Genomic DNA, 12011 nt, shown 5'->3' with positions numbered 1-12011 from the left:
AATTTCATGATTACTACTATCAAGTATGGTGCCATTATTAATATGAAATTGATTCACACTTGGCAAACGGATATATTTTCAATTATATAAACAAATTTTCACAATCACACCATATTTTTTATCCTTGGACCCACCAGAATACCTAAAATTATAATAGTAATATATATCTCAAAGTAAACTAAAAAAGTTTATAATTGTTCTGAATATTAAGCATTAAGTTAACACAATATGTGAAAACAATGATATTATTATTCAATATAAAAAGAAATGGAAATTTATTTAATCTCACAATTCTAATGTAAGAATATTCAATTGCTCAAAACATATGTTGTACTTGAAAGGTAAATATTCTCTAATTTTTCTTACAGGAATTCAAATTGCTTTTATTCATATGTTTGAGTCTATAGTACACTGTCCAATGTTATAGTCACTAGTGACACATGGTTATGCAAATTAAAACTAAATAAAATTAAAAATTTAGTTCCTCAGTCACATAAGCCATGATTTCAAGTGTTCAACAGCCATATGTAGCTAAATGGCCACCTTTTAGACAGTGCCAACATCAAACATTTCCATAATCACAGAAAATTACATGGGCAAAACTGGGCAATAGGAACACACATAATGCTGACAGATATACCACTTTTTAAACTAATCAGTTACCTCTATAATCTCTGGTTTCCTCTTCTGCTGAACGAGATCATCAATAACTTCCCTGACTATATCACTAGTTTTGTGTGTGGCTCAACTAAGAGAATATACATGAAACTGCTTTGTAAACTGTATTACATTAATACATCTGATTAATAACTATATGACTATTATTTATTTAAAGACTATTATTTATTTAAACAACCAAACTGTTCAAACAAGATTTTTAAAAACTATTCTGTTGTAATATTTGAGCATGAAAGTGGTGGGTATGCCATAACAATCAATTTCTACAATCAATAGAATGCTATAGACCCAAATGAACAATTCCAGTGAAATCAAGACAATATTGTTCTTCAACATGAAAGCTGTCAGTTCTATGTGTCCTATACTGTCTAAAAACCTTGTATGCTAAAACATCTTTTTTTTTAAACTGTACTCTTTTGCAGCTAAGGTGCATACATTACAGAAATAATTCTAAACAACATGGTGGAACCCAGTGTCCACTAAAAATACAAAAATTAGCTGGGCGTGGTGGTGGGCGCCTGTAATCCCAGCTACTCAGGAGGCTGAGGTAGGAGAATCTCTTGAACCTGGGAGGTGAAGGTTACAGTGAGCCGAGATCATGCCATTGCACTCCAGCCTGGGTGACAACAGTGAAACTCCGTCTCAAAAAAAAAAAAAAAGAAAGAAAGAAAGAAAGAATTTTTTTTTAGACTGGAATAGACTGGAATCTGAGCAATTCTGAGCAAAGTCTCTTTATTTTTTACAAAATGTAAAATGTGGCTAATTGGCTTTCTTTAAATAAAAAATTCCCACTAAGTACATATTAATCCTTAAAATAATTTTATGATTTAAATATAGGAAATATTATATTTTCTTCAAAACACAAAATACATTCACTGGAAGTACTTAGAAAATAAAGTAGTAAATATCAAGTTAGGGAAACAGTAAATATAGTCAATTGAATGTGTTAGCAAAATAACTTTTCAAAAGTCAGAGTCCAACAGAAAATAAGAACTATATGTATTGTCTATAGCTATCAAATATAAGAAAAAGAAAAAACCAACAAAATTCATATTTATCTCACAGACACAGTAAAATAGCTCAGTAATGTGCCAGGAATAATTAGACTTTTATGGCAGATGATTAATTGTTTTGAACTCATGCTGTTTATCTAATTAAACTATTAGTAATACCAGCAGGTAAATTAACTTCATACTTCTTTTCTGGAAAGATAGATATTTAATATTGACACAGTTGAGCAACCCTCCTGCAGAGCTGAATACACAAGTATTTTTGTTTTCAATTTTTGTTCTTCTTTCCAACAAAGAAATGCTTTAGCTCAATGTCGTACAGGTAATTTTAAGGAGCAGGGGAAAATTAGGATGCTTATTAATGATAAGCTTAAATCACATACAGCTATTTTAAGATTTTATTTGATAGATTACTATCTTATGATTGTTCAATTTAGCAGATAATTCTACTCTTTGGTCTTCCTCCCTATTTATCTTCATCTTATGTACAAATGTACATTTTCTATAATGTATTTCAGGTAACATACACAGCTGTCAAGACCTGAAGTATAAAGAAAATAGGAACTTATAGAAAGATGGAAGAAGAGTATACCAAGCAGATGAAGCTGGGAATTAAAGACCCAGATATAGGAATAAGGCAAAAACAGTATGACTACTAGAAAGAGAATGGATTCAGGAATTTTCTGTGTAGGTGGAAGGTAAGAATGGAAACACAAAAAAATAGTTAAGGACTACTGTAAAAGCCCAGGCAAGAGATGATGGACACCTGAACTGAGGTTGTGGTAGGAAAGAAAAATAGACAGATTTCATACATATTTTTGAAAAACAGGGAGATTTGATGATTCATTGAAGCTAAAAATAAAAGTAATCAAAGATAATTCCTGTATTTTTTTGGATTGAGCATGTGGGTAAGTAGTGATGCCAGTTATTATTAAGTTGGGGAAGGGTGAGGAAGTGATATAGACAGGAGGCAGGGAAATACTGGGTAGAAGAGGGCAAACCCCAAAGAGGGCCACATTCTCAAGCCTGGACCTGCAGTCCAAAGTGAGAACATGTATTCCTGTTTTCCTGCCCAAATTTGCCTTTTCCAAAACCACGTTGGCTGGCCCCACCTCCTCATCCTGTGCCCATAAAAACCACAAGCTCCACCAGCAGAGTGGTAGAGTGGCAGAGAAGAGAAGAGAAGCAGCAAAAGGACATAAAAGAGAAGCAGCTTGACTTCAGAGGAACAGCTTGACAGTGGGACTTCACAGAAGAGCTCGTCAGGGGATGCCAGAACTCCAGGGGAAGATCACCTTCCCACTCCATTCCCTTTCCAGCTCCCCATCCTGCTGAGAGCCACTTCTACTGCTCAATAAAATCCTCCACATTCACCACCCTTCAATTCATTCATGTGACCTTATCCTTTCTGGATGCCAGACAAGTACTCGGGTACCAAGAGGGCGGGTGCAAAAGGCTGTCACCCTGATCCTCCATTGATCTGTTAAAACACTTAAGTTGTCTGTGGGTGGCAAAGCTAAATGAGCACATTGTAACACATGCCCTCTAGGACTCTGGAGGTCACAGGTTCCCTGCCCCTCCCTGCTTCCCACCACACCCTGGGAAGCTGCTAGGGGACTGCACAGGATTCTACTCCTGTGGATGCCCAGAAGAACTTGTCTCAGTCCCTGCACCCACTCACCTGCATGCTCCCCTTCCCATGAGAGGTTGAGAGCTGCAAGCTGAGTAAACAAATCAATCCCTTTGTGAGTCCCGTGAAGGGGTCAAGGGAACTATCCCATTTGGAAGGAAGGGGCTGGAGGGGTGTTGTAATAAAACATTCTATTGGACATATTAAATTTGAGATGCTTACTAGACATTCAAATGGAGATTTCAAAAAGATAGCTGAATATGAGCCTGAAACACATCACTGCCTTCTAAATTTTATTTTAATCATATGCATATCTGTTAACAACTAGTTTATATTTCTGGTTGTATTAGGGAAGAAAGATGGTTTAAATTTTCTTTAACTATTAAGTAGATCCTCCTCTTAATTGTGACTGAGTCTTGAAATGCATACCAAAGGTCATAGGCTGTCTGTCCTTCCTCTTCTTTCTAAACTCTCAGTGGATTTCTGATAAGCAGAATGCTCCCCCTATTAATTCCATCTACTACCTAGAAACTGTGGATATGTTTCAATATATGCCTAACTGGACTTTGTGAATGTAATTAAGGCTACTAATTAGTGACTAAATAGATTCTCCTGGATTACTTAGGTGGGCCCAGTCTAAAAACATTTGCTCTTGAAAGCAGAGAACCTTGTCCAGCTAGGAGCAGAAGAGAGCCATGGCAAGATGTCACGAGATTCCACGTGTGAAAAGGATCAACACACCATTACTGGCTCTGAGATAAAGTAGAAGCACCAGAGAGAGGGCTCTAAGAGCTAAGGGAGCCCCCTAGATGACAGTCAACAAAGAAACAGAGACCTTAGTCCTATAACCATAAGGTACTAGATTCTGCCAGAAATATGGATCAGCTCGGAAGTAAATTCTTCCTCAGAAACTCCAGATAAGAGCCTGCCAGAATTCTGACCTACAGAACAGTGAGATAATAAATGGGTGTTATTTTAAGCCACTACATTCATAGTATTTTGTCATAGCAATAATAGAAAATTAACATAAGACTTAAATGTAATAAGGTGATGGGGATGAGGAAAGTGGATTGTATTTCCAGAGTCCTAAAATGTATGAAATATGGACATGTGAAACTCCTAGTCATGGTTGATGCGGGCACTGTCTCCCTTTAATACTTAGGGCCTTTTGTGTTGATGAGAAAATTTCATTGATCTATTAACGCCCTAGCCAAGACTATGGCCAGGCAGTCCCATAACTAAATCTCCACAGATGGGCTTTCTAAATACCTGAAATGTGAAGATGAAACTTCTCCCCTCAACCACCACTACCACCACAGAAATGGTGCAGGGCATGGGATAGTCACTCCTTTCACTCGCATGAGAACCTCAAGAGCATTGATAAGGGCAAACTTCGAACCTCAGACATTTACTTGACTGCCAGTGTAGTTGCCCTGACTGCACAGCATAAGGAGGGGAAGGTAGGGGCTATAGACAGCAACATTACAAATGTCCAGTTTTAAAAAACACGTATTTCCCCTTCACCCATAATTACTACGATAGAAACCCAATTTTCACCATTCAAATAATAACCTGACAACCTCACTCTTCAGGTAATGTGTAAAAAAGCATTCTGGATACGAAAGGCTGTAAAGTTGTACTAATACAAAATGTAAAAAACTTCAGGTAAACCAGTAGTCAAAAATCATGCATAGAAGTTCCATTTACGCAAGATGACTTTCTCCTAGCTAACTCCTACTTGTTAATCAAAGTTTAGTTCAATGTTATTTCTTCTCTTCTAGTTCCTAAAATATATTAACACCCACATTATTGTACTGACCACATTGTAGTAATTACATGTTTATACTTCTAACTCTGTGAGCTTCTCAAATCATTTCTTACCAGAATCTAACACAATGATGATCACACAGTATGCATTCAATACATGTTTTTGAATTGATTAATTTCTTCAAGATACCATAGCTCTTTTATGAGACAGCTTTAGGTATCTAAAAGATGAGTCACAGACAGAAATAGAGGCCCTTCATTAGGACCCACTATATCACATGTATTTCTACACTACTTTCGGGAGCTATGCATTTCCAGTCTTCAATTTCTCTCTTTTGATTTAATATTACTGAGTGTAAAAATGTTAAGAAAATACAAAGCTTACTGCCTAGAATATTTTGGAATTCATTTATATTAGACTATGTAATATATTCTAAATGTTGTAAGATTGACTATAACAATGCTAACTTATATGTCAGGTATCATTCTAAGTGTTTTACATGAAGTAAATAAGGCATTTATTCCTCACAACAATCTACCTTTACATTGGATATTATTATCCCATTTTCCAGAGGGACAAAGAGGTTAAGTGTGTTGCAAAAGGTCACAAATTGCAACATTCTATAGAGTTCTACTTTATTTTCTCTATCCCTCTCCAAGAAGTTTATCAAACCAATTTTAAATGAATTACATTTCCAAAAGTTTTAAGCCTTCCCAATTTTTTTAAATAAATGGCAATATATAGTAGTGTCACGAAACTAGAGGTTTAAAATTACTAAGATTTTGTTAGTACTCTGCTGTTGTACATATGGTTTCTCCTTTGTTTTAGAACTCTGGTAAGTGATTACTGAACCCAACATTAGCTTCTCTATAAGGAACTGGTGCTGATTTCAGTAACTTTCATTTCTATATCACTCTTCAAGTAACTTTCTTATGGTTATTCTGATAAATAGCTAACAAAGTTGATATAGTCTTAATATCAAGTAATATCTGAAGAAACTTTAATATTGCAGAAAAGTCAAAATTAACTACAACTCCATACTCTGGGAGAAACAATCTCATACATCACTATGTGGTATCCTATTCCAATAAATTCTAACACATTTTAGAACTACAAAATAAATGTGAGCCTGAGGCACTAGAACTACATTATAGCTTAAATTGACACTGTTTGAAATCACCCAGGCCCCAAATGTATGGTCTGCTGCCAACCATGGCAGAACAGTTACATGACACTTACCTCACAGTATTATAAGCTATGAAGTCAGCCAGAAGGTGGCAGAATGGGGCCATTTAGGCTTCACATACATACCAGAAAAATCTTTTATTGTCATTACCTTAAATTTTGGCAATATAAGATAAACACAATTTTAGGTTCTTATACAAATAAAAGTGTAATGTATTAGAAATATGCAATAACATCATTTTATTTATATAAATCAAACTATAAAATTCTCACATAAACTGCCATATCAGAAACTAATACCCATTTTCCCTCTCTCATAAATCTATTTATACAACCCATGAAAAAACTAAGTCTTCCAAAGTTCCCCCATATAATTCCAAAACGTCCTTTCAATTCACTAACAATTTAATGGAAAAATACTAGTAACTATTATATTACATTATATTTAATTTGGTAAGTTCAATCATAATTATATAATGGCAAGGTAAAATCTTTTATAAAATCTCATATAACTTTTAAGAAAACAATTGTTCTTATATTGGATTTAATGGAGTTTACACACTATGACTTAATATATGGCATATCAGCCATATTATTCTTCTATTACATTTGACTGCTTACAATAGATCTGTTTATCTCTGCATTCCTGGTACCTATCACAGGACTTAGAACACATAAACCCTCAATTGAGAAACACTTGCTCAATTGAGTATAAGATTTCAAAGAGAAAACTGAAGGCCGAAAGCAATTAAGCAGACAGCTAAAACACCAATCTGTATTAACATGGTTATTTATATTTTTCCATCAAGTGACCAGCCTTCCCAAATGAAAAACAAAACCACCTACAGAAACCAGATTTTAAAGCCAGATCTGCCAACATTAGCCTATTTACATCAGAGGGAGAGGTTGAAGAGTGCTGGAGAGAATTGTTTTGGAGAATTGTTATGAGGTATGCAACACATTTAGGGAAGGAGGTCACCCTTACCTCAAATCAGTTGAGGGGCTTCAAGGGAACTACTCAGAGACTTAACATGTACCCTATCCACTAGGGTTTATAAGAGTTAGGGGCTGTTTTGGGGGACTCACCAAATGTACAAAATGTAAAGGTACTAAATGGTAGATAACAACCACCTCTGCACAGTGGCAGAGTGAAAAGAGTTGTGTTGTCAGGGGGCTCAACTTGGGATAGCAGGGAAAATACATTTATGTCCTATAGACCGCAGAAAAGAGAGTGTGGGCAAGGGAATCATAAGTGGCCAGCCAGAGGAGAGGCCTTCTCTCACAAAGGGAACTGAAATCTGAGGGCCACAGCAGGTTTACTGTGAAGCTAACAGAGATTAAATTTCAGGACCTCTCAAGTGCAGGCGACCCTTCTAATACCCTGGGAGAGATTCTAGCATTGTGTTTGCAAGAACACATGCTTTTGTAAGATTTGCAAAAGTAAGATATTTTAATAGCAATTGGTTGAGATTGCTTTCCCTTTTCTCTCCAACTTCCCCTTCTTCATACTTTCCATTATGTCAGGTGCTAATGGAATGGAGCCAGGCATTTTACAGATCTGGATAAGGGAAAGTTGAGGTGGTAATGTACAGTTTTAGCTACAACTGGCAAGAAGCTTGGGGATTTTTCAATTAAAAAGTAAAAAATGACAGACTCATGATTTGAATGTGTTACATATATAATGTATATGAATATATATGTATAATATATGAATGTATATGAGTACCTCCTTTTTCATCTTCTAATTTATGTATTAAAAAACCAAGATAAATTTAGAAGAAACATAATGAAATAGGAAACAGATTATAAAGATGAGACATAAAATCAATAAAAATGTTCCTATATAGTAAAGTGAATTCAAGTTATTTTGTATAACAAATACACTAAATTATGAAAAAAGGAAAAATTACAAATAGAAATAACAAATAGGCATGTTGTTTCATAATGTAATTAATGAAGATATTATGAGCATGTTAGAAAAGATGTTTAAGTCTCTTGGCAATTGACACAAAATAGTAACAATAACAAAGATACATAAAATTCGTGATAGCTAGTACAAGAACATTAAAGATAAACTATTAGTGAATATTGTTACTTCAAAAATTACCTAAGATCAAGATTTGAAAAGTCCTGAAATCTTGTAGCTCATATACAAAAGAAACTTCTCAGGAACCATTACATGGTGTTTCTTCAACCATAAAAAACAAGTATCTGGGAACCAGAAGGTGGATGTGGGAGTGGTAGATATCACCACCCTATTACACTGAATCTATGACTATCAATTATAAAAATCATCATTATATCATGTACCACTAATAAAAAAAAGAAAAAACTACAGTAATTAAACTATGAGATACTTTGTCAGTCATAAATTTTCCCTATTGAGAGAACTATTTTTGATTTATTTAGATATAACTTTTTAATATCACTCTTATACACATACAAAGTGAAAAAAAATTTAATTTGTTAAGAAATGCCTAAAATGCTTTCATATTCATTGTCTGACTCTTCCAGACTATTTTTTGATGCACAGTCATTATTGTGTGTTTTTACACAATTATCGTTCTTTATGATATCAAAAATATTGGTACAGTATTTCTTGAGGTACTCTACTACCATCTCCTATATTTTCTTCCAACCTGCTGATACTCATTTTCATGTTTGTGCATGCATAGACAATAACGAGCACATCACAAGAATTGCCTGACTGATGCCATCATTTTAGGAGGTATCCTAATTTCGAATACACGAAAATGTGAGACAAAAGTATGTATGTTAAAAGTAATGAACTATAGTATCATAAGTTAACCATTTGAAAATTTTCTACTTCTTGTCTCTGTAACTTTGGACTCTAACAGTTGAGAAATTTTAATACCTTTAGAAGTACTCTTCAAGAAATATGAATTTAGAAGTACTCTTCAAGTAGGGGAAGTAGAAGTACCTGTAACAATTAATCCCTTGAACCAGAAGTTTAGAGGGCCAGCTGGGTATTCTGGTCACATTTCACTGAAAAATACAGGCCAGAAAGGAAAGTTATTTCTGTTTGGGTGATTAATCCTGGTTATTACTGAGACATAAAGTTGTGTTATAGACAGAGGCAGAGTACCTTCTTGTAATTTGCATATTGAGTATAAAAACAGAGAAGACTTCAGTATTCCAAAATAGGAAAAACTACCAAGGTCTCAATTATTCAAGAATGATGGTCTAAACTACTACCCTGAAAAAGAACCCCTTCTACACTTACATGCTGGCAAGTGGGAAATTTACAGCAACTTCAGAACAGAACAAGGACTATAGCAGCTACCCATAAATGCCACCTTGCTATGCTATATATGTTCCTTTCTGTTTCAATCAGTTTGAATAGGGTCTCTGCTTCTTGCAACTGAAAGAAACTCATTAAATACATATTCCAAAAATAAGAATATTTCTTAGATTATCCTACTTTTGATATATATGTCAACTTTATATACTTTTGGTATATAAACTCACCTCTAAGAGCTGCTAGGTAACAACAGAAGTGACTTCCCACCTTCCTCAACTGAAGAAGTAAATATTATTATAAGTGATCCTTAAGTTCCCTCTGTTACCAAGCAGAGTCCTAGGTTTTCCTACCACAGTCACTGATGCTGTGTTTCAAAGGTCAGTGTCCTTGGTGGGGAGCTGTTGTTTCACTCTTTCTGCTGTGCTCAGGTTTGCAATGCCATTCCCAGGCTTTCTTCTTCACTTTAAGCTTTATATCAAGTAACCAAAGAGAATGATGGCTGTTTTATATTTGTTTCTTAGATTTTTTTCTTTTGTTACTCTTATTCCCAGCACCCATAAATACTATTATTGATATTTTGGAATATTTGCTTCAAGTCCATATTTCTGTCTGTAATATTAAAATGTATATATTTTGAATATATTATCTATTTGAAAGTTAGAAAATTACAAATAATGGGATTTGGGTACAAGATGGCTGAGTAGAGATGTGAGACACCTGCTCTCTCCAGAAAGAAGAACCACAATTATGAATAGATAATCATACCATGAATAGAACATCTAGGAAAGAATGCTAGAGTACAATGGAGAAACACAGGGAACATTTGAGGCACAGAAGGAAAAGGAAGCAAGTAGTCAAGTTGGTCAAGATTGGCTGGGAGCCTAGAAGGGCTCCATATTACAGGGACAGCATAAGTGACAGAACTTTAGCAGTTCACATCTCTGCCACGGACTGCTGTGAAGTAAACCTCAGTAGAACTCCTCTACCAACAGGAACGCTGAAACTAGCATGGTTGGTGAATTGGAGATTATGTGAAGGCATTACAACAGACAAGGAATTCATGCTGGCTCACTCACACCCACCTAGGGATGAACAGCTGCAGCAAGGTGCCATTTTGAGAGCACAGCCATCACGGGAAGTTTTGCCGCAACAAATGTCTATTATCAAAAAAGTAGAAAGATTACAAATTAACATATAACAATATGCCTCAAGAAAATAGAAAAGCAAGAACAAATTAAACCCCAAATTAGCTGAAGAAAAGAAACAAAGTCAGAGCAGAAGTAAATGAAATAGAGGCTTTAAAAACAACATAAAGGATCAACAAAAGTTTAGTTCTTTGAAAAGGTAAACAAAATTGATAAACTGCTAGCCACAGTAACCAAGAAAAGAGAAGATACAAACAAACAAAATCAGAAATGAAAAAGCAGACATTACAACTGATATCACAAAAATACTAAAGATCACCAGAGACTATTATGAACAACTAAATGCTGACAAACTGGAAAACCTAGAGAAAATGGATAAATTCCTGGAAACATACAACTTACTAACATGAAATCAGGAAGAAATAGAAAATCTGAATAGTTCAATAACAAGGAGAGAGATTCAATCAGTAATAAAAAGTATCTCAATAAAGAAAAGACAAAGACTGGATGGATTTACAGCTGAATTCTACCAAATGTACAAAGGATAACTAATACCAATCTTCCTGAAGCTATTCCTAAAGATCGAAGAGGAAGAAACTCTCCCTAACTCATTCTACAAGGTCAGCACCAATCTGATACCAAAACCTGACAAAGAACAAAAAAAGAAAACTACAGGTCAACATCTCTGCTGAACAGACACAAAAATCCTCAACAAAATACTATTAAACCAAATCTAATAGCACATCAAAAAGATAATACGCTACAATCAAGTGGGATTCATTCTGGGAATGCAAGAATGGTTCAACATATGCAAATCAATAAATGGGATGCACCACATCATCAGAAAAAATCATATTATCTCAATGGATGCAGAAAAGACATCTGAAAAAAAAAACCTCAACATCCCTTCATAATAAAACTCAACAAACTAGGCATAGAAGGAACATATCTCAAAATAATAAAGGCCATACATGCCAAACCCACAGCTAACATCATAATAAACAGGGAAAAGCTGAAAATCTTTCCTCTAAGAACTAGATCAAGAGCAGGATGCCCACTTTAACTACTATTATTTGACATACTGCAGGAAGTCCTAGCCAGAGGAAACAGGCAAGAGTAAGAAATAAAAAGGCATCCAAATTGGAGAAGAGGAAGTCAAATTGTCCCTCTTAGCTGATGATATGATTTTATACCTAGAAAAACCAAAGACTTCACCAAAAACTTCCTGATTTGATGGATGAATTCAATAGAGCTGCAGGAGACAAAATCAACATTCAGAAATCAATAGTATTTCTATACACCAATAATGATTTAGCTGAGAAAGAAATAAAAC

The 12011-nt window shown here is 34.9% G+C and overlaps 1 protein-coding gene across 3 annotated transcripts in view; it reads right to left on the bottom strand.

Annotated features, from left to right (window-relative positions):
• The window catches only part of PRKACB (protein kinase cAMP-activated catalytic subunit beta), a 165556-nt gene that overhangs the window by 109972 nt on the left and 43573 nt on the right, over positions 1–12011 (bottom strand). The gene's annotated exons all lie outside the window — the stretch shown is intronic.

Source organism: Theropithecus gelada, chromosome 1, assembly GCF_003255815.1.
Source record: "Theropithecus gelada isolate Dixy chromosome 1, Tgel_1.0, whole genome shotgun sequence".
Lineage (NCBI taxonomy): Eukaryota > Metazoa > Chordata > Mammalia > Primates > Cercopithecidae > Theropithecus > Theropithecus gelada.
The sequence above is the reverse complement of the archived record's forward strand: the minus strand, read 5'-3'. Positions and strand labels throughout refer to the sequence as shown.